We start from the raw sequence: 24,143 nt of genomic DNA, 5'->3' as shown, positions 1-24,143 counted from the left end.
CAGGAAGACCATAGTGCAAGGTGCAGAAAGAGAGTAGCTTGTTCTGACACCGATTTTCTGTGGGATGCTGGGCTGTCTCCCCCTACCCTCCCCATCACCCAGGCTTTACTTTGCTCATCTATCCAAAGAAGGAGCTCGACTTCCTCATCTTGAAGGCCCATTTGGCCCTCTGCCACAGTTTAATATATTATTCATAATCATAGATTTTAAAAACATGAGGCCTATAGGACATACTTGTATGATTGAATTAAGTTCTTTTAAAATTTAGGAGTCTAACCAGTTGCCTGCAATTTTTATCTGAAACACCAAGGCTCAGACTCCTGTGTAAATTGCAGGCATGCCTTGGCACTGAGAGAGCATCTCACAAACATACAAAGTGAATCCCATGAGGTGTCTTTCCCAGCGTGACATCTTCCTGATCAATCAAAATTCAAGCAACTTGCAGAAATGTCCCGAGGACTCACTGCAGGTCTGGCAAATGGCTCTATCCTCCAGGGACTCTATAATCAGTGAAAGTGAGAAGCCGGCACCAAACTAAGGCACCAGCCTGAAGGCAGTGACTGGCGGGGGATGTGGGCATGGGACAACCACTCAAAGAAAGGTCTGCCGGGTGTGACATCACCTGTGTGAGTTGCAGGCATCCCCCAAACCTCTCTCTTTCCTTCATACCCTCCCCCTCTCCAGGACTGCAATTTGTCACTTCTGCTTCCCTCCAGTTCTGGCAAGGAGAACATTTGGTCTCCTTAAATCACTGCCTCAGAAGGTGAAATGTCAGTCCTCTAAAGACAGCACAGTCACAGAGACTATACATCCCAAATATCTCGCAGGGGCAATTAGGTGGTGAGCCCCTAGTACTCCAATAGACTGAAGGATGAACATAACTCTACTTGGGGAAATGGAAAATAGAATATGGCCCTAGTCTCCCTCAAATTTGCAAGAAAACCTGATATAACCATCAGCAAATCTTAATTCAGCATTAAAGTCACTGCTGTAGTGGTATTAATTTCACCTTGCATTTTTTTCAGTACCTTCTTCATGTAAAAGTCCCTGCTTCAGAAGCATAAAATCCCTTGTGGGGGAGGCAGGCTGAGAAAGAGTCCCCCATAAAGTAGGGACTATCCAGTACTCGGTACACTTCCAGTTTACACCTGTTATCCTGGAGTCATCATTGACAGTATCTCCTTTTTCCCCTCACAGATCCCCCTCACAAATGTCCCAGTTTGGATGATAAATTATATAGTCACTCTTTCCCAGCACAATAATATTCTAATACTGGGTAGAAAGAACAGTAGAAGGAAAGGCAGGAAAAGAGGGCCAGGCATTACTTTCCAGAGGACCTTAAATGCAGGTCCCCAGTAGGGAACTATGGGTATGCTTTGGCCTAGCACAGTACATTCGTTCATTCAACAACTTTTCTGAGGGCCGGGGACTATGCCTCCAGCCTTATGCTAGGTGTGGGTACCATGAAAAGCAAAAGGAGACACAGCTTCCTCCCTCATGGAGTCTGTACACTCAAGAGAAAGGTAAATAGGAGGAATCACATAGTTCAAGTAGGACTGAAACTGTGTACCGCTCCCTAAGACCATCTCACAGCCACTAGTTGTGCAAAATTGAAGAGTCCCTGTCCAGATAGGTGTGGGAAATACTGCCATCCAACCCCCATGTGGAAATCCATGGTGTGAATTAAAGGCTCCAAGACAACTATCTAACTGTTTAACACATGTTCCCAACTTTCTTGACTGCTGAATTCTGGGCTTTTTAGTTTTTGTGATTTTTGTTTGTTTGTTTCCCAATCATCAAATACCACCGTTCCATGCAGAATGAGTGTTTGTGGAACATGCACCGGCAGATGCCGGTCTAACGCCCTGCAGTATTACAGAACTCAACGGATTAGTTTTAACCACAGATACAATCTCATCCCATTGCTCAATGCTCTAGTAACTGTATTTTCCAAGACAATCCTTGAACTTCTAAGAAATAACCTTTGCCAAAGGTCAAAATGATTCTAGCAGAATTAAATCTTCAATATCATTGTTGCATTCTGTCTGTGTGCGCCTCCTGGGCTAAAAATGTATGTCCCACTCTCAGAAAAAGGTCCTTGCTCTTTTTGTTCCCACACAAAAAACATAATGTTAATTTTCCAACCACAGAGGAAAACATACAAGCAATGTGCAGACACCACAAGAACACTTGCTTCTGGGTGCATAAGGAACTAAGTGGGAGTTCCAGCCCTACCACTTGGGAACAGGACTTGGTAACTTTACCCCTGTGAGTTCCAGTTTTCCCAACTGTAAAATAAAGTAGAATAAAATAAAATCGCCATCATACTAATACCCACTCTTTTCAAATCTCACAGGGTTTCTGTGAGCAGCATATAAGTAATGTAAGTATGCTTTGTACCCCTTGTCCTGTTGTTCTCCTCACTGCTTTATTGCTAAGTTGAGTTTTCTCATCTTTTCCAGGAAAGAACTGACTTACTCTCTCCCCCTGCAAATATCATCCGTACACCTGGTATTATAAAGTATCTATTTCCTTATGGGGGAACTGCTGTCAAAATAGAAAGAGTTGTCAACTCTGGGGTTTTGCAGCAAATCTAATAACGACTTCTTGGTGTCAGTAGCACTCAGGTTTGGGAAGGACTGCTGACAAGGGCAGTCAAATAAGTCTGTGTCCACACCGAGTGTTCAGATATTTTTTCTTTTTAAGGAATCCCGGAATCCAGCATTGGCATGAAGTCACTAGTCCTGCAAACTTCTCTAGCCCTGCCCCACAGCTTTTTCCATTGCAAGACCGCTACATTTGAGTGGCAAATGCTTCTCCCTCTGCAAGTGCTTTTGAATTAAGCAGCGGAGCATTTCCTCTGCGCCTAGAATAGTGTTAGGCGTTGCAGGGGGGCAGTGATACAAACAGCTCTGAGACTTGGCCTCTTTCTCTGGGAGTTAAATGTCTGGATGGGATGGCAAAACAAACAATTAGAGACCCACTGGGACAGACATTGTAAGGTAGTCATGACAAGGGTAATAGGATCGTATTTACCGCCCGACCGCCTATTCATCAGTTCTCCCATTTATTTCTTTAGACAACAAATCCTGATTGAGCTCACACTGTGCTCAGGATGGTGCCAAGGGGGAGGGTCTGAAGACACTGAAGACAACACGATTTCTGGCTTTGAGACTCCATGCAAACTGAGAAGACAAACATTTACACAGGAAACAGACAATACAGAACAGGAGGTCTGATCAGGTGGCAGGGAGAGGGTACCTACCGGGTTCACAGACAGAGTCATGTCCGACAGAAGCTCCCAGCTGCCGAGGTCCCCACTGTAGTCCTCACTCCACATGGGAGTGAGAGACCAAGGATCTGTCTTGGCTGAAAAGTGGTGGAGCCACCTGAGGCTACTTCAGTCTCTGAGATCCCCTGCGGAGCTGCACTCCAGGTTTGGGGGGGCGGCCACTCTGCACACTGAAGACAGCTGCACTGAGGCAGGGGCTCAGCCCCGGAATTTTGCCCAGTGGCACTCCCCCTCCTCTCTCTCTCTCTCTCTCTCTCTCTCTCACACACACACACACACACACGCACACGCGCACTCACACATACACACATGCACACGCTCCTCTCACAGTACGTCTGGAGTCACTCGGACAGGTGGGAAAGGAGACTAAGAGAACTAGTGGTGACACGGGGATTAGAACTGCTGCCTGCTGAGTTGCCAAGCTGCTGCTTAATTCCCGAGCCACCCTCTCCTCTCTTTCAATCCACCCTTGAGCATTCAGATAGTCCACAAAGCGCAAGTTAACCACTCAGAGCTGCAGCGGCCTTTCCATCCCCCTCTCCGCCCCCTCCTCCCAGAGCAGAGAGCAGGCTTGTGCGCGGCAGAGGCAAGCCTGTGCTCTCCCGCCTGGCCCCAGATGAACCTCTCGTGCTGGGCACGGATGTGGTCCTCTGAGGGCCAGGGAAGGCAGGCACACGGCGGGCAGGTGGGGGCATTGATGGAGAGCCCTCCCAAGTGCCTACCCTCTTGGCATGTGACAGCGCAGTCTGCCACCCCATGTAACCACAGAAAGACCACGCACAGATCATCTGCCTGGTGATAAATACATATCTTTGGAAATAATGAGGGTACCTTTAAATCATCAAATATTCAATTAACTGCAGCAACAATAAATGAATTGCATAGGATGTTTTAATCATTCCAGAATTAATCAGTTTGGAGCATACTTCTCGGCGATTAGGGTAATACAAGATATCAAAAATACCCTGATTGTGGCATTGAGAGACATAAGCAGCAGCTAGCACTAATAGAAAACATGGAGATTAATGTAAAACATTAAAAGAATAATGATCATCACATGGTTAACCAGGGTTGGGGGCAGGGAGAGCTCAGTGCCCGCCTGTCAGTGTATTATTATTAAGGACTGCAAGAGAAGGGTCATCCTTTTTTTTTTCTTTTCCCCTAAAAGCACCCTGAGGTTGTCCCACAATATCTGGCAATCAAAGCTCATGATTCCAGGCATATTCCACCTTGACAAAGACTTCGTGAAGCAAAACTCAAAAATCACAGGTTTAATTGCCAGCGAATGCTTGCATTCCCCTAACAAGTGCAAGTGACACAGAGTGTCAAACACCATGCCAACGGCCCAGTCAAACAATATGCATGACTGACATCCATGGCAGCTTCTGAAGTAATTCCGTTTGTATTTTCATTAACAAATTGCCGCATTTATCCCCATGATTGATTTACGGGACACGGAGTTCCCCTGATGTGGCATTACTAATAGAACGAAAAGTCAGGTTATGATATTGCATTACCAAATGAGTTGCCGGCTTTTTAAAATTTTTAATCCCCACGGTCTGTCATTTGTAAGAACAAGGGGGAGTAGCCTCTGGAGTTCTGATCCCTTGATCTCCCCACCCGACCCAGGGAATCCCGGGTCTCCAATTTGGAAAACTACAAACCCAGTTCCCATTAGGATCTGTCAGTCCCTTGCTTCCTGCCTCACCTTAATCTGTCCCTATTCTAGTTGGTATTCATGAGGCCCTGATTAAACAGGAACAGTTAATATTACATAAGCTGCCAACAGAAGTCCTCAGGTAATAGGACTTTTTAATCAAAACAAAAAAGATTTCACAACTGTTACATGGTACAGCTTAAACAGCTCATCTTCCAGTTTCTTTTTAATACAGCTGAAATCCTGGGTGCCCACAGATTTGGAGTTTACTTTCAAATACTGCTTCCAGTCCATTTTTAAGAGAGTCACATGGTCCAAATACCCCATGTAAAATAAGTTAGTAGTCACGGTTCCCTCTAAGACAGAAGAAACAAAAGCAGAGCATAAAGATCAAAGGAATTTAATGTCCTTGCCATTTCAGGCCGGCTTAAAAAAAAAAAATGACCTTTTATGTAGAATCTTCCATGGCATCAAAACTAAAAAGGCAGTGAGTGCAATTACATTTTATTTATTTGAGCAAATAAATGAGATAATTTACTATATTTTCTGGGGGCATCAAGAGGTAGTGAAAAGAATACACTCTTTGAAGCTGGGCCGACTTGGATTTTAATCCCAGCTTTGATACTTAATTTGTTTTGTGGACTGGGGCAAGGTACTTGAACTTCTCTGTGTTTGTTTCCCTGCCTGGCTCTCTGTTTCAGTGTCTACAGGAGGGGAATACAAGGTACACTCTTGAGTGGTTATGGGGCTGAGATGTACATCATAAGCTCCCTCCCTGACTTCTATCCCAAGTCGCCTCTAAGGCTTGTGGCGAGGCATCATCACATTGAGACTTAGAACCATTAAGGGCACAGTTTGGTCCCCTTGTAAACTGGCCCCCAAGACATCCCGTGCAGGTAACTAATTATGAAAAGCCTATCCAGGGGCCCAATGTATAACGAGTCTTGGGCTGCTGCTCCATCTGGTGGCTCTCCCTGAAGACGACAAAGGACGCTGGAGAGGGAACTTGAGGGGGTAAGACAACAGAGAGACAAGGGGGAGTAGGGGTGGAAGGAGTGGGGGAAGGGCGGGTGATGTGCTTCATTATGAGGACATCTTGTCCCTGATTACATTAGGCATGGGCAAGGGCGGGATGCATATGCAGAAAGGCCCATCATCAGTGGAGAGGACCTAATGGCAGATGGAATTTCAAGTGAAGAGTACTTAATTCAGTGAGCTCTGAATAGCCATTAGCTCACTGTTCATTTATTTGGTGTAATAACTAGTTTCTATAGAAGAGTGAGCTATAAATGGGGAGCAGGGTTATGGTCTTAAAGAAAAATAAGGTACACATCTAGAAAGATTGCCCTAAGAAACCAAGAGCCTATCTGGAAGTGCCTGGCCGCCCACCCCTCATTCCTCTGGTCACCCAAGCTGGACAGTGAGGTCATTCCAACTGCTGCTACTGTGTTTCCACCACCCAGGTGCCCTGAGGCCTGACCCCCTGCATACACATTCTCAAGGCTTTGAGCATAGATTCCTTAAATGTGCTGCTCACACTTAAGGTATATCCTCCTACTTCTCTTTGCTAGCCTCCCAGTCTGGCCCACCTTGCTTGCCCCTTCCTGCTTGTGCTTCTAGCCTTCTGCCGGCTCTTGGTGCTTGCCCTAAAACCCATGGATCTTCTAGCCATGGTCCCTTCCTTTTGACATTTCTAGGCCTGCAACAAACCCCTCAGGGCCTGCAGGATACCCAGTGTTGTCTTGTCTGGGGTGCTAGGGCACTGCAACCAAGAACTGTTTAAAATTAAGATCTCGATCCCACTAAATCCCTTCTTGCTGTACTGCCTGCCATTCATGCTAATGGCTGAATTGTGGGCCAGGCCTAAATCTCTTATGGTAAAAGAGGAAACTGTTAAACTACAGATGGACAAACTGGAGTGATGTCAGGCAGCTTCTGAACTCTGTCAATGGCTGCTATTAAAGCTGTTAAGGCCAATATGTATGATCTAAGCATGTCAAGAAGGAATGCTGAGAAGCAAGTTCACTTCTGAATTTTATCATTTAAAGAAGAAATTTAGAGTTTTTAGAGTGTCCATATACTCCTGCCCACTCCACAATCACAGCATATTCTCACAACTTATAGCAGCTAAGCCACCGCAAGGCAGCCATCTCGCTTTCAGCTAACTATGATTTAATAAAGTAGCGGAAGAAAGACATACTGACAGGAAAGAGTTTAAGTGTCCAAGTTCTACTACTAATTAGCTGTTTGGTTTGGGACAATTCACTTCCTCACTCTCCAGCCTCCACGACAAATGCAAGAGGATATATCACAAGTTCCTAATGTTTTGTACCTCACATAGCTTTATAAAAATAATCAGAGATCTACATAAGATAACCAACTTTTTCATTTGCCATGAAGGCCATAATGAAAACAATATCCAAAATGTAGGAAGTACAGTCTCCAAATACATGACAGATTCTTCAAGATCTATGACAGCAAACTTATACCAACATCAAACATACTCACACACACCACTGTTCTTATAGTTCGCATTTTGCCACAGAAAAACCTTCATCTCAGACACATTGCCAGGTGAGATGATCTCTTGGGCATCTTTTAGATTTTGTAATTTTATTCACCTTCTATTTTATTCTGTTATACTAAATACATTTTATTCTATGTTGCAGTAGACTTCTCAACATTCAATTCTCTATCTCCTATCCATGGACTAGTCTCTCCATGGAGCACGAATGTTAATTGTCAAATCCCAGATAGACTTTATCTTTTCCTGCTGATGCTTTTGAAATGCATGGGAGAGGCAAATTAATTTTTAGACCAATCAATGCCAGAATAATTAAGAAGGCAACCCTTAACACAACGAGTCACACAAAACACACAGCACGCACACCCTGTGGGCCTTACCTGTGAAACTGATCTCCCACCTTAGTTGTCCCAAGATGAACCTGAAGACCATTGACAAAAAAACATCTGCAGTGTCTTTTGCTAAGAGTCCACTTCCTTATAGCGTAGCATGTGATCTATCATGTGCCATGTATTCCAAAGGCAAACATAAGTTCTTAGGAGGGACTCGGGGGTGGGGGCGGGAGGAATATCAGGTAGCATAGTGTCCCAGAAGACTGGAGAAGAAAGCACTTCAAAGAGAAAGTGGCCATTAAGTAAGATAAGGATGCAGACTTGGCGGTTGAGTTTGGCAAGGTCTAGGTCATGGGCAACCTTGGTCAGAGCTGTTTCAGTGACACGCTGTGAGCGTGAAGCTGACTGGAGTGTGTTGAGGAGGGAGTGGGAGGATGGGAGTAGAGAGTGGATAATCGATTTCTCCTGTGAAAGGGAATGGACAAATGGGGGGAGAGGAAGTAGTGATGTGGGCCAGGTCAAGGTTTTTTTCTTTTTGTTTTTTGTTTTTTGTTTTCAAGAGGGATGATATTAAGGCATTTTATATACCAGTGGGTGGAGGAGAAAAAAGTGTTGCAAAAGAGAGAGTGGATGGTTATAAAAGCAAAGTCCTTGAGAAGGAGAGAGCACATTGGGACTCAATTGGAGAGGACAGCCTGAAACAGGAGCATGGACACTTCTGGATGCTGCTTCCATTGTAAGAAGAGGGAAGGCAGAGTGTTTAGATACATAAGCAGTTGGGTTGGAGCAATTAAAGATGGGAAGATGCAGCAGTACTTGTCTGATTGTATCTATTCTGCTCCTTGCAGTGGGTGGCAGCATTCGTAATATCAGCTAAGAATGCAGGGTGCCTGTTAGGAATGCAAAGGGAAAGGAAAGGCAGGAAATAGTTGTCTTGGAGGACAGGAACGTGGATTTGCTAGGGAAGTCTAACAGAACTATCTGGCAATTGTCAAAGGGAAAGAGAGAAAGAGCTAGCTAGCTACACGGGAAACACAGGAGACAGTGTGCATATCTTGAGTATAGAGATAAAGGAAGGAGGAGGTAGGGGAAAGGGGAGAGCTGCAAGCCAAGTAGCTCCAGTGATTTAGGAGGAGGTGACACTCTGCTCCCCACTATTAGCACTGCCCTTTCCAACACTGATTAGCTAATTACCCACAGTTCACAGTTCTCCAACTGCTCTTATCTGTGAGAGGCTTCATTCTGCATGAAACAAGCTGAGAGCCCAGGAGCAGGAGTAATGATTTTCTGGGACCCCACAGTGGCGAAGCCCATAATATTACTCAGAAGGCCAGATGAAATTCAGCCCAGGGCCAAATATGGCCACAGTGCTTGAGGATCTCCTCTCGGGGGCTAAATGAATTCAACTCTGTCTGTAGGGAAGCAGAGAACCCGATTAACCCATACCCTCCTGAGAGAGATCATTCTTAGACAACACTGGAAGGGCAAGTTTCCAAATTGTGTAAAGATGGGCTGTTTTAAATATTTTGCATTTAAGCAAATATTTATCACATGATGGTTAGTATGAAATATTTAAAAATGCAATTATCTTTAATAATATACCTGGGACTGACACGTTCTTCAAAAGCATTTATGGTTTTTAAAGATACAAGGACTTCCTCACTGGGGCAAAAAAATGAAGGAGGAGCTCAGGTTTTTCTGGTAGCTTCTGAAGACATTGCCACAGGCTGTCTTATTGGTTCTTCAATTAAGTGTTGTAACCCCATTTATAAAAGAACCTTTTTAAATACCTATCTTTGTCTCATAGTGCCTGACAAACTTGTGCAAAATGAAGGTCTTTCCTTAACATTCACAATCCCTCACCCTAAAGGAGCCACTTCAGTCTTCTAAATACATAGCTAATGATTTAAATGTCTGCTTCAAAACGAGAAACCCAGATTTCAGTTGGATTTTCTTCTAGCTAAATTTGCCTTAAAGCCATGTAAGCAGAACAGGCTTTGTAAGTTTGCAAGTGGCTCCACTTTCAGACTAACCTCTAATGAACTTGGCGCCTTCTTGACTCTATAAACCCTGCACTTAGGATCATCTTAATTGTCACGGTGATGACACGGTGGTTCCACAGATAAAGTTACAGTTGCTCTTCTCCCACAGTGATGAGCCCAAAGAACAAGCCGTGCGCATGGGGACTGAATCCTCTCCAGATCTCCTATTATTTATAACTCTAATTAAAATAATTTTATCTATTAATGCCAAGTGACACTGCTAAATATATTCAAGGAAGTTCACATCTTTTTCTATACTTCTGAAATCTCTTAGATATGTGCTCACTTACATGTGGTTTCCTTGCTTTCTAAAATGAAACGATAGCTAAGAATAACTCAATTCCATTAGATTTATAAATCTCATTAATTAATTCTACTTCTCCAATGGTATAGAGACCAAACTCAAATGCAAGATCTAATTAAAGAGAATTAAAAAAAATGTTAAGAAACAACACTGAGATTGAAACACAGAAGTAACTGTTTAGCCCCAAATTAACGAGGCACTATGCTAAGCAAGCATGTCCATTAATCCCTAATGAGGATTTTAAACACATTAAAACTTCCTAATACAAAATGTTTGCCTTCCTTTTATCCAATAACAAATAAGCCAATAATTTTCTGGCTCTAAATGACACTATTAACTGTCACGGCATGTTTTATTTGACAAGCCCTCCATTCAAATACTGTAAAACCAATTAATTTGCCTGCTATGAAATGTGTTTCTTGATAGCTTTCATGCGACTTTTTTTCTCCTCAAAGAAATGTAAATAGGAGGTCAATGTAGGTGCCTGAATTTGCTTTAAAAAATATGCCAATTGCAGCTATAGGTTGTCTACCTGGTTTGCAATTCAAATGAATTGAAAGGCAACCTCCATTTTCTGGTCACAATTACAAATTGGTCTCCTGATAAGTAAACTGTGTCAGAATAATAGTTTGATTACAAGGAAGATGGTCTCATATTTGAGAACAGAGAGTTGGCAAAATTACCCTATTGTTTGATTATAAATAACGACTTGCAATCCTGGCCCTTATCCTTCCTGCTTTGTTAGGTGAACTGGCACTGGGGCCTGTCTCCGACTCCATCCAGTCTTCCTCCAAGTGCACCTGCACGTGTGCCCAGGAAACTGCTCCTAAATGCGGACTTAAGTCCTGATGCTTTTATTTGAAAACACCACAACTGGTCACACTATTTTGTTGGCAGAAAAATCAATAGAACAAATACAAGAAATTCCTGTTTCTTAAACTTCCCCTGAGCCTTACTTAGTATCTCTAGTTAGCTTGAGAGTTGGCCCCAAGGCACCATCTTCCCAGCATTTATGGGACACTCTGAAACATTTGGCTCATGGAAGGGTGTGATGCTTTTCCAGAATATTAGTCTGCAAACACAGACACTTGATATAGCATCATAAAGAAGGGGTCTGTGGCATTAAGCGTGGGCCTGCTCTGTGGTGCATCTTGAGCCCACTGCATCATACCCTGAAGACCAAAGAGGGAGTGATGTTGGACGACCATGGCTTATGGAGCCTAGTGTTTTATACCAATCAACGTGGACAGTGTATGCATGACACCAATAATCTTTGTTTGTCTCACATCTGCATGAAAACCCAGGATTGGTTACTTTTCAGCTGTGAAAATCTGCAAGATAAACGGCACCTGGCCTGTGTTTATAATTCCATATACAATTACAACACATTACTGATACAAATAAAATACACTCGGTGAGATAACCACACTTACTCCCGAATCAGTGCATTGGAGTACTTCCAAACTTGGGAGTTTAGAAAAACTCTGTTTGCATTAAGAAAACCATCCCGAATGGAAAATATACATTGCATCCCCACTCTGCACAGTGCACTACAAGAAGCATTATGGGAAATTCAGTAAAATGCAGCAGATGATAAAAGACTAAATGTCCACAGGGAACATCTACTCCAGACGAGCATATAAAACCTGCGTACCTAAAACAGTGACGACAAAGCATGTATTTTCAGATCCCTGAATCAGGCACATGGGAGGAGGATTTTTCTTTGAGTGAGTATGAGAGTATGAGGATGGCATGCATTGGATGACCAGATATGTGGATTTCCAGAATATCTAATAAGGGAAGAATGAAAGTAATTATTTCACATCAGTACTATCCTAGAAATCTAGACTTCATGGCAATCCTGCTTTAAAAAACAAAACAAAACAAAACAAAACAAAACAGATGTGGGATGCCTGGCTGGCTCAGTCGGTGGAGCCTGCGACTCTTGATCTCGGGGTTGTGAGTTCAAGCCCCATGATGGGAGTAGAGATTATGTAAAAATAAAATCTTAAAAATATAAAATAAAAAAGACATATGGTTGGCTTTGACAATAGCTGTAACAGAAGTCACAGAAGGCAGAACTGTCTGCAGATCCAGGAAAAGTCAGAAAAGGAAGGGAGACTTGACCTTAACTTTGAATATGAGAACAGATTTGGACAGGTAGCAACTACAGCACAGTATGCCTTTTGGCAAGTCACAGTTTCTCCAGATATAAAGCAAAGGATCTGGCCTAGAACCCAGTATCAAAAGTGACTCCCATCTGTTAAAAACAAATCTATTAGTCTGTAGTCCAAAGCAGATTAATTTCAAAACTTCAACCTGTATTCATCAGATGATGTCTCATTAATAGAAGTCTCCAATCTAGGGACACCTGGTTTGCTCAGCCAGAAGAGCATGTGACTCTTGATCTTAGGGTTGTGAGTTTGAGCCCCATACTGGGTATAGAGACTACTTAAAATAAATATTTTTTTTTAAAAAATAGTATCAGAAAAAAGAAGTCTTCGATCTAAAATGAAGAGCTATCAATCTCAAAGGTGTAGTGTCCACATGATCTACAGAAGTAAAAATGTTAAGCCATTCCAGCAAATTCTCTCAGAGTGGAAACAGACAGACGTTATGCTTTAGAACTTCAGTGGAAGCATTTAAAATATGAACAGTTTGACTTTCATTATCAGGGAGACCACAATAACAATTAGATGTCATTTTCAAAAATAACATGTTGACCCCAAAGTCAAAGAGTTTCAATCATGGGAGATCTCATTGAGTTAGAGGTTATTGCTAAATGTTAGTGAAAATACAATCTAGACTTGGCTAAGTCAACAAACTTGAAGCCAAAACATGTAGAAGTGGTTCTGTTTAAAAAGATTATTTTGAAAAATTCCATAGTAGTTCCTAAATCTTCCCTTTTTAATCAAGATTTGGGACTGTACTGAGACCACCGGACATCAAGTGTGCTTGCGACCTTTTCGACTGTCAGACCAGACAGATTTTTATCTTATGCGAATCAACCCCAAGCCTCCAAAGTGCAGTGCCAGAGCACGAATCCATTTCACTAGACAGTCATTGAAATTATAATTCAAAGTTCAACTTACTTTCACATTTTCTACTGCAATACTTTTGGCAGCCCAGGGCAGAAAGTCGAAACCTGGTTTCCAATGGAGACCACTTCTAGTGGTTTCTAAATGTTGGCAGCAAGAATTCCTTCTTGTCAAAGAGATCAGCAGTCACTGGCTTTCATTAATTTACTTTCAATGACTGCTGCTCACTCTGAGGAAGTCTTTCTTTACCTAAGGATGTTGACCTGCTGTTGGACCCCATCAGAAACAGACACGAAGAGACACTGATATATGAGGAGATTGGGAAATCCCCTCCAGTGGCCTTTCCAGACTCCACAACTTCCATTTATTCTCACTGAAGCCATGAGCACAAAAAACAAGATTTGTGGAGAAGACACATAGCTGGAATCTATAAAAGCTCCTGACTCGAGCTAAATAAACTCACCGATATATATTACACTCTAAAGTATCATTTGACAATCTTTAGAATCAGTTTAAGGGCATTCTTCATTTGAATGGATTATCATAAAGAAGAGGGACTTCTAAAATCAAAAGCAATGTGCCAACTTAAATGATGTAATTACCAGTACTTAGTGGGCATTTAGTTGGGTACCCAAAAGGCCCTGGGCTGAGGGCATATTGGAAATAAAAATTTATTGTGATCACACCAGTCCGAAATTATCTGGCCTTGCACACAGATATCTATACAACATATTTCATTAATTTCTAACTGTTTTGCCTTTGTTTTTGGAACTGTTCTCCAAAGGCAAACATGACACCTTATCAGGATGCTCCTAGGTCTTTAGCAGCACCAAACATCTATTTTGTAATGAAAAGCTTTCAAATTAGCATTCTCAAGATTCTCGGTTTCTCTTTTCTGTAAATGATAATCCAACTGCAAGTGAGAGCTCCTAAATCCTTAATGTGAAGATCATAACCCCTTTATGCAAAACTCTAAGAACAGCTCCCCAGTGACATCATTTCCTGCTGCTGGTCAATAAACATAGACTCTACAGAGTTCCCATGAAAGCCACAGGAATTCAGGAGCCAAGTTCATGGACTGCAATGAAGATCCCCATGGGATGAAAGGATACTTGTGACAGGGAAAATAATGTCCTCACAAATTCAAAACCATCAACAGAAATGGGAAGAAGACCACTGACAGCCTAAAGAGAGACCTACGAAATGGCATTTTGAAAACCTGAGAGAGGAAGAAGAGCATCTTGAAGGTTAATCACCTGTACAATCATGAGTCAGAGTCCATGCTTTGAAGAGCACCTGCTGTCATCACCAGTAGACCAACCTGTAGGTCCAACCAGGACCCCCAAGTTGCTAAGCATTGAGGTCTTAGGTTCAACACTGAGGTCAGTGCCTTGCTACTCTACTTCACTCTTCCTCTGGCTTCTGTGTTTCCACCATTTACATCCAACTGAAAGAAATTCCTACAGGTGCATGGGCTCTCCAAATATGCCATGAAAACTGTCTTCCCATGAACAGTCATGGTCAAGCTTGATTTGAGAAGTCCCGAGTATGTGGTGAAATAAGCTTACTGGTGCCAGGCCGAGGCTGGAATGAAGGAAGACACTTGATCACTCAACACAACATACCCTTCCCCTTTAATCATTCCATTCAAGGAATGGGGAAGGAGACAAATAGTGCTGGCAGGGGCAACCTTTCCATCTTTAGAAATTTGGTCCCTTAGAGTAAGATAGGCATTCTGAAAAAGAATCTCCTGTGATAGCCATTCTAGGTATGGTGGAAGCCTTTGGTCCAAACTGTTCAAGTTCTGACCATGATCTACTAAATCTGCTGGAGGGCACGGAGGAGAAGGACCAGGTAATAAATGAAACAACTCTCTAATGATACATGTGCCATCTGTCATCTGTGAGCTTATTGTCAATGGACTACTTCTCAATTGCTTGTCCAGTAATGGATATTTTCATCTCACAATATATTCTTGTCAGAGAAAGGACCTGGGGGTTATATACTTCAACCTTCTAACATGTGGCCCATTTTAAAGCTAAGAACCAATGAGATGCAGAGAGGTAAAAGAATTGGCCCAAGGTCACACAGCCAGGTGAATGGAAGGACTGGGGCTAAACTCTGGTCCATTGGACAGAAAATGTCAAGTTTTTGTCGTCATATGATAGAACCACTAACTTACATAATCCTCATGATGGATGACTCATTAGCTCATGATTCCATTTGATTTGCCTCAAGTCACTTCAGTTCCATTAAACTACTAAAGCAGCTCTACTCAAGCTTCTTCTGGAAGATCTAATTGCTCTATTTACACAGTCTCCTCTGTATTCTGTTGGGAACTGGTGGGGGAGTAGGGGGCAGCAGGGAGAGAAGTGACTGCCTTACCCCTGAAAATGGCATCTAAATGGAGTGTCTCTTCAAAAAATTTTTTAAATTTCTTTTCAGCGTAACAGTATTCATTGTTATTGCACCACACGCAGTGCTCCATGCAATCCGTGCCCTCTCTAATACCCACAACCTGGTTCCCCCAACCTCCCACCCCCCCGCCCCTTCAACACCCTCAGGTTGCTTTTCAGAGTCCATAGTCTCTCATGGTTCACCTCCCCTTCCAATTTCCCCCAACTCCCTTCTCCTCTCCATCTCCCCTTGTCCTCCATGCTATTTGTTATGCTCCACAAATAAGTGAAACCATATGATAATTGACTCTCTCTGCTTGACTTATTTCACTCAGCATAATCTCTTCCAGTCCCATCCATGTTGCTACAAAAGTTGGGTATTCAGCCTTTCTGATGGAGGCATAACACTCCACAGTATATATGGACCACATCTTCCTTATCCATTCATCCACTGAAGGGCATCTTGGTTCTTTCCACAGTTTGGCGACCATGGCTACAGATGTAGTGAAAAGAAGGGCCATCTGTACCCCAATGTTTATAGCAGCAATGGTCACGGTCCTCAAATTTAAAAAAAAAAAATTAAATAGTGTGATGCTGTGGCAATTGTTAAGACTGTGATGAAAGACCTCTGGGAAAGCCATTTCTGGCGGCCTTCCCCACCAGCACCACCAGAGGCTGGATCATTGGAAAGTCAGAGTCCAGCTCAGTCTGGAGCCGAGTATGCTGGGCAGTAGGCCAGAGCTCCTGCTTAGATTCTTTGGCTGGAGGGGCATAGTATTCAAGGTCATTGCCTCGGCCTCTATAGCTCCATGTTCAGTCTAAACACCTGAGCCAATCAAAGCAAAAAGACAGGAAAAGGGAAGTATTGAGAAGAGAAGTTAGATGAATAAACTCATTTTTTAAATTTTGACTAAGGTGCGGAAAATAATAGTATCTGTTAATTTCTGGAGCAACATGTTTTGGAGCAGCTATACATGTCCCACGTCTGTAAATGATCCTTCATATGCCTATGTCCTCCTATGGTCATGGAGATTAAGTAAGCTCAAGGATGAGCCTGGCCTAATGCAAGTGCCCCACAAGCATTTCTGTGAACAATAGGCATTTAAATGACTATTTTAACACAAAATCGATAGCCAAACTATGGCCTGATATCCACCTCCAGGCCTCATCCGTCTAGACTCTAGAGCGAACACTTGGTGACTGTTGCCCCCAAGGCACACTGAGCACTATATGCAGACCATCCTAACAACAGCAATTTGCATAATGATTTTCACAATGGGTTGCTTAACAGTATACTAAGTTAATGGTTAGTTTCAAAAACGCAAACTATAATGTCATCAAAGCCTAGAATATATATTATTATCCCCATTTTTAAATGATGAAAGTGAGGTTCAGAGAGGTTAAGTGATTTGCCCAAGGTCACACAGTTAACGTGATAGATCCAAGACAGAAAACCATGTTGGTATGACTTCAAACCTGTGTTTTCAACCATTGTATGAGGAAAAAAAATTACTAAAAAAGGTATGCAGTAGCTCTTATTAAAGTTGTGTTAATTATTTTCACTTTGCAGAACTCCTCTGTTGTACCAATATAACAGAATGTAGTGAACATACAAGTTGCAGTTCAATAAGCCCAATTTTTCCATTTTTCTGATGAGCATAAGATTATATATGCCCAGCTCTGTAGGATAAACAAGATATCATGATTATGTCTTTGCATTTACAACTACTACGACCAATACAAGCACTTCAGATTAATCTATACAAAGTGCAATGTGTAGCTTAATGGGCTATTTCAAATGATCTCAAAGAGAAGCTGATTAAAATGGCCATGAGAGGACTTGGTGGCATTTTTATTTTGTACATAACAAATTAAATCAAACCAGAAGGTAAGACTATGTGGAGACTGTTGAATGAAGACAAGTGATTCAGAAGTGAAAGTTTTTTAAAAGAGAAAAACTTGAGAGAAGAATCCATGAAACAAGATGGGATAGGGAGGGAGACAAACCATAAGTGACTCTTAATCTCACGAAACAAACTGTGAGTTGCTGGGGGGAGGGGGGTTGGGAGAAGGGGGGTAGGGCTATGGACATTGGGGAGGGTATGTGCTTTTGGGTAAATTGGAAGGGGAGGTGAACCATGAGAGACTATGGACTCTGAAAAACAATCTGAGGGGTTTGAAGTGGCAGGGGGTGGGAGGTTGGGGTACCAGGTGGTGGGTATTATAGAGGGCACGGCTTGCATGGAGCACTGGGTGTGGTGAAAAAATAATGAATACTGTTTTTCTGAAAATAAATAAATTGGGAAAAAAAAAGAGAAAAACTTGAATTGGCCTGCTATGGATTTCTGAATTTGAAACCTCAGTGTTTCTCTCTACAGATGTGAAATACGTGTGTGAATGTACATAAAATAGATAGATACTGGCCCACAACTGAGAATCTAACGGCAAAATGGGTCCCCCTTGAAGGATTTTCAAAGCCAATTTTTCAAAGGCTGCATTTCTCACAAATTCCCTCTAATGGTTTGAGTACTCATTTGTTTATTCTATCTGGCTCTAATCAGAGGAAACCTACTCTTTCTGGTATTATCATGAAAAACTTTGTGGTTCAGCCATGTTTGAAATGCTCCTTTGACCTTGATCATGGCCAAGCTGACCCTCTGACAACCAGTTCCACTCTCTGGTCAATTCAACATATCAGTATCCTTTTATTTCCATCTCCCTGTTTCCAGACCCCCTGGTTGGACAATAAATACACCTCATAATCAGCCTGCCTAATTCGACCAACAGTAGAGAAGGAATTTTTTAAATGTATGGTTTACTGAGGGAGGACAGGGTAGCCAATGGGAAAATCTTGCAGCTGAGGTCAGAAGAGCCTGGGTTCTACTCTTCTCTCTGGGTCTCTCACCCAGGAAATGAAGAAACTGGAGGAGCACATATCCCAGATTTTACAAAGCTCCCCAAAATAATACCATGACTGGTGATCAAGTAAATTGGTCATACTGAAACCACTAAGACTGAAAGGAAGTCATTTTATAATGACCTACAAGCAATGATTCCTTTGAGGAAGGTAAATTATACTTTAACCCAGAGTGCTCAGTAAGGGTTGGACTCTCAGACAGTTTTCATAACATTTGAGAGCTTCAAACTACATCATCTGAAGCATCCCTCACTATTTATTCTGATAGTTTGGGTCCATTTTTCATCAAGTATATGTCTTTGGTGAATCACCTCTGTTCTGTTGGCCAAAGCCTCCTTGCTATGAAATGAAGGGGTCTGAGGCTTTCTATGATCTATACTGTCTATGAGCCTCCATCCATATCCCTGTGATCCCCTGGACCTACTGCAATGTTAGGATGAAATAATCACTTCTGGTGATAACCAGTATTTCCATCCCAACTCAAGGGACACAGATACCACTGGGACAGTAGAAAATGCAATCCACTGTCCACTCCCAGCTTCAAGCTACCACTCATTTCTGGGGTCCTGATGAGGACGGCAGAACTAGATTCTTCATTGGCTGAGATAAGGCGAGGGCATCTTTGCATCTCTGTAAAGGCAGTGTGTTCTTAGGACACACTTTAAAGCGATTTTCAAACAAATAAGCATTTCGAGAGATGACAGACAATAATATTCTTCAGTCATTCTGGTGGGAAATATCTTATCACGGCTCCTAACTTCACAAAGAAATTAATGCCTTCCAGGTATATCATTTCTCCCTAGAACACATCTAAGGGGGCATCTCATAGTTCAGCCTCTGTAGTAAGTATGCAATAAGTTGTACACAGGAGCACGGTAATCTGTTCTAGTGCATTAAAGAAAAAAAAAAAAAACGGAGTACACATAACAGCTTCAAACCTGAAACTGATGTAAATTCAGTTTTTTAAAAACCCTACTGAGCCCTAGGTGAGTCGCTAGCTTCGAGAGACCCCGTGAGGTTCTCTGGCTCTGCAGTGCTAGCCCTCAGACTGTGGACTGGGTACGGATGGCAGCTCCTGGGAGTAGGGCGGCAGCTGAAACAAAGAGGGCCTCATTACCATGCAAGGCACAACAGCCTTCAGATGTGATGAGAAACGTGACTGCATGACAAACCGAGCCTGGGGAAATTTCAGAATCTGACCACCCAAGCATGCAGAAGAGGGTGGTGTGAACAGGGTCAGGCCAGCGGGAAGGTGGGTCGGCCCTGCTCCGGGCATGCCAGTGGAGGCCCCCCAGCTCTCAACAGCCAGGGCCCCTTGGACCCGCAATTACACAGCTTTTGTAAGACTAGGGAGCCCCCCAGACCTGGTTCTTGATATGCGGCTGTGTGGAACTGCTGGAAACAGAAAAGCTAATGGAAGGACATGCTTCATTTTTATTGCATTAGGCCATTTAGTATGCATTTTACACACGATTCTATACCACTCTGGAGTGAGCATGAAACCAGCAGCCGCCTGTGGATAATTCTGAGGAAGATAAACAATCGCTAAAGTCCTTCTCTCTGCCCCAAATGACTTCTCCATGAGGTCTAAACCGGTCAGAATATGCTGCCAAATGCACTTAGTGGGGAGAGATACATCAGCTCTCAGATCACACAAATGACTAAGCAGGCTCACATTAGAACCTGGAAGCTGAAATGGAACAAAGTTCCTTAACTAAAATATGGACTTTCGTCTTCCACCAAATGTGCCACTCTATCTTTAAAGGTATCTGCTACAGTTCTAGAAGGATGAGATTAACTGACAGAGAGAGTTTGCAAATTCCTCCACTCAGATTAATACAATTCTCCAGCTCTGGAGTCTCTATATTGATGACAATCTCTTTCATTATAGTGATTAGAGATTCACCACCTTTTAATCACCTTCAACATGACAGCTGCACGTATCTATAGCTCTGTGATTTATAGCAATTGACACAGTGTTAAAAATTGGTGATTATGAGGTTGGCTTTTTGGTGTTACTGATTTTCCGATCTATTTCAACCAAAGTGTAAATAATGCCCATTAAGCCATTGTTGCAATGTTGACACAAGCAGGCAAAAGGAAATCTGAGTTTGATTTTGACACTTCGGTGCTAACAAACTGAAAATATAATGAAGAACAATGTCAACATGAACTTTCAATTTTCCTAGTCTCATAACGAGTGCCTGTCTTCTGCTTCCTAACTACTGGAGGTTGAGGCCAATCATCTATAATACGTTGTTGTTATTGGGAGGTTTGGGGTTTTTTGCATAATGACAGATTTTTTTCTGATTTTTAAAAACTTTTTATTAACATATAATGTATTATTAGCCCCAGGGGTACAGGTCTGTGAATCACCAGGTTTATACTTCACTACACTCACCATAGCACATACCTTCCCCAAATGACAGATATTTTTGAAATGCAGTAGACATATTTCAGTTTGGAGTAATAATTAAATAGCTTTGCCTATTCACAAATTAAACAGCACATCTCAAAGAGGCAGCTTGGACTACTTTCTCTCTCTCTCTCTCTCTCTCACACACACACACACACATACACACACACACTGATAGTTGTTCAAAAAACTGATTCAGAAAGTTGACTAACTTCACACCACTATGTATTGATGCACAAATGCCTTTCCATTACATAGGACTGGGTCCAAAATCATGAAATGCAATGAAAGAGAGACCATCTTAACAAAGAAGTAAAAAACTTAACTCTGGCCAACAGTTGTGATTAGACACCTAGGTTTTTAATTAATTCATGCATTAATTCAGTAAACATTTGTGATTAATAACCACCCTTTACTGAGTGTCTATTATGTGCTGGTGCTTGGTATATATATAAACTGTAATACTCATAATGCCTATGAAGTAGTCACCAGAACCTTTCATTAAACAGGGGGCAGGCTTGCTGAATGTGCCCGGTGTTCTCACACATGCATACCTTGAGACACTGTGGTTCACAATACAGTAAGTATCATAGTAAAGCGAGTCAAATGAGTTTTTGGGTTTCACAGTGCACATAAAAGTTATGTTTACTCTACACTGTAGTCTATAAAGTGTACAATAGAATTATGTCCAAAAAATGTACATACCTTAAATAAAAACACTTTATTGCTGGAAAATTCTAAGCATCATTTGGACTTTCAGTGAGTCATAATCACTGATCACACACCACTATAACAAATACAATAATAATGAAAAAGCTTGAGATATTGTGAAAATTACCAAAATGTGACATAGACAATGCTGTTGGAAAAGTGGCACCAATAGACTTGCTCAACATAGTGTTGCTACCAACCTTCAATTTGTAAGAACAAAAACAAAAGAAAAACAGAAAAAAAGCACAGTATCTTCAAAGTACAATAAAGCAAGGCAATAAAATGAGGCATGATCATAAAGGTAAAATCTGGACAAAGACATGCAGAGGGGGAAGAGACAGTGAAGACACAGGGATAAGACAGCCATTTCTAAGCCAAGGAGAAGCCTGGAACTGTCCTCCCTCACATGCCTTCTAGAAGAAATCAACCCTGCCAATACCTTGATCTCAGATTGTGAGACCATACATTTCTGTTGTTTAAACCACCTTGTTTGTAGTACTTTGCTCCAGCAGCCTTAGCAAATTAATTCAGTCATACGGCCTAGTTGGTGGGATAAGACAAACACAGGAATGCCTATGCTACAAGGCAGACAAATGAAAATGACCTAAGGTGGGATGCAACTGACTGAGCCAGGTGAGCATCGGACTCTTGATTCTGGCACAGGTCATGATCTCAGGGTCTTGGGATCAAGCCCTGGCCTGGGCATGGAACCTGCTTGGGATTCTCTCTTTCCCTCTGTCCTTTCCCCCACCCCCACTCTCTCCCTCATGAAAGAAAGAAAGAAAGAAAGAAAGAGAAAGAAAGAAAGAAAGAAAGAAAGAGAAAGAAAGAAAGAGATAGAGAAAGAAAGAAAATGACAAAAGGAGGTAGGAACAACATTCAGTGGTGGGGATGGATAGTGTTAATCACTGGAGGAGGGGGAGAAGGCAATAGTCTGTGGGGTAATTCCCCATATTCATAGAGTAACAACAATAGAAATAAGAACTGTAATAAGAATAATGATTAATAATGATACAAACTCTAGCCACAGTTACTGAGTACTTAATATGTGCTGGGCACTGAGCTAAATCCCCCACAAGGATTATCTAATGTAATCCTCAGAGCAATCCTGGGAGGTAAGTTCAAGAATTATCCCTGTGTTCCACTGGATACCTGCTGGGCCACAAACTTGGATATAAAGCTGGTAAATTCCATCCCTCCATGCAGCAATGATGCAGACTGCGTCTCTTCTACCAGACCAAGCCTACACTCAGGTGGGTCCCTGGGCCCCTATCTTCAATGTTCCCTAAAAAGTTTCTCTCATATTGCTCACAAACTGATTTGTCTCACATGTAGTCCATTTCCCTTTTGACATTGGGCTCACGAGCCAGTGCCAAATAATGTTATCCTACAGACCTGTCTTCCTTATAGCAGGCAGGGTATGTAAAGATTCTCATAAGAGAGCCAATTCCTTAGAGCTAGGCTTACAGAGCATGGGATCAACACAGTCAGTAGACCCTACAAGGCCTGAGGTAGAATGCGCAGCCTGGGATTCCCACACTCTGTGTCCAAATGGGTCTATGGTGACACAAGCCCTTATGTGTCTACACCACCCCACCCCCTAACTCATGTTCCCCTCCTTTCCTGAGCACAAAAGCTCCAAATCATCAAATGGATATTTGGTGGTGGATACTCACTCAATTTTAAATTTATCAACTGCACTATGAAACTGACAGATGGTCATGACAATAACAGAAACCTACAGCTAATGCTGACCATATCCTTCCAAACAAAAAAATAGAAACGATCATCTCACAGGTGTGTGCGTGTGTGTGTGTGTGTGTGTGTGTGTGTGTGAGAGAGAGAGAGAGAGAGAGAGAGAGAGAGAGAAGAGACTTGAGTATATTTGGACTGTAATTCTTACCAACTTCATTTAGTTATCATATACCCGAAAGCAGACTTCCATAATATAATGTATTTAATTCAATCAAGGCTCTTTGATGAACTGGGCGACTCACTTGGTGTTAAAACAGGAAGGATTCGTGGAATGGGTTCTTAACCTGGGATCCATGAAGGGGATCTTGGGGGATCTGAAATCATGTGCAAAATTTCATGTGCATGCCTATGGGCATTTTCTGGCAAGAGGTTCCACCATTTTGATTGAACTCTCAAAATACAGTGTGATCCATCAAAGGGTAAAAGACTTAAGGTTTATGGGGATGATTGGGCAGAATATCTGATATTCAAGGGGAGAATCTTGAAACATTGAGGCATATCTATAGTGTATCTCCTGCAGCATGAAGGGTGCACACAGCTCATCTAATAGCTGGCAGGACTTGCACCCATACCCGACACCAAGACTGAAGAGGGTGAAGAGATGAGAGAGAAGATGAAAAATGTGAATCGCTAAGGAAATGTTGAAAAACAAACAAACAAAAAAAGCTGGGGGCATCACGTTACCTGATTTCAAGCTTTATTACAAAGCTGTGATCACCAAGACAGCATGGTACTGGCATAAAAACAGACACATAGACC

General features: G+C 42.3%; 1 protein-coding gene across 7 annotated transcripts in view; it reads right to left on the bottom strand.

The window, feature by feature from the left end:
* The window catches only part of AFF2 (AF4/FMR2 family member 2), a 465,338-nt gene that overhangs the window by 183,967 nt on the left and 257,228 nt on the right, over positions 1-24,143 (bottom strand). The window lies entirely within an intron of this gene.

The sequence above is a fragment of the Neovison vison genome, chromosome X (genome assembly GCF_020171115.1).
Source record: "Neovison vison isolate M4711 chromosome X, ASM_NN_V1, whole genome shotgun sequence".
Lineage (NCBI taxonomy): Eukaryota > Metazoa > Chordata > Mammalia > Carnivora > Mustelidae > Neogale > Neogale vison.
This window is presented reverse-complemented; position numbering and strand designations above follow the sequence as displayed.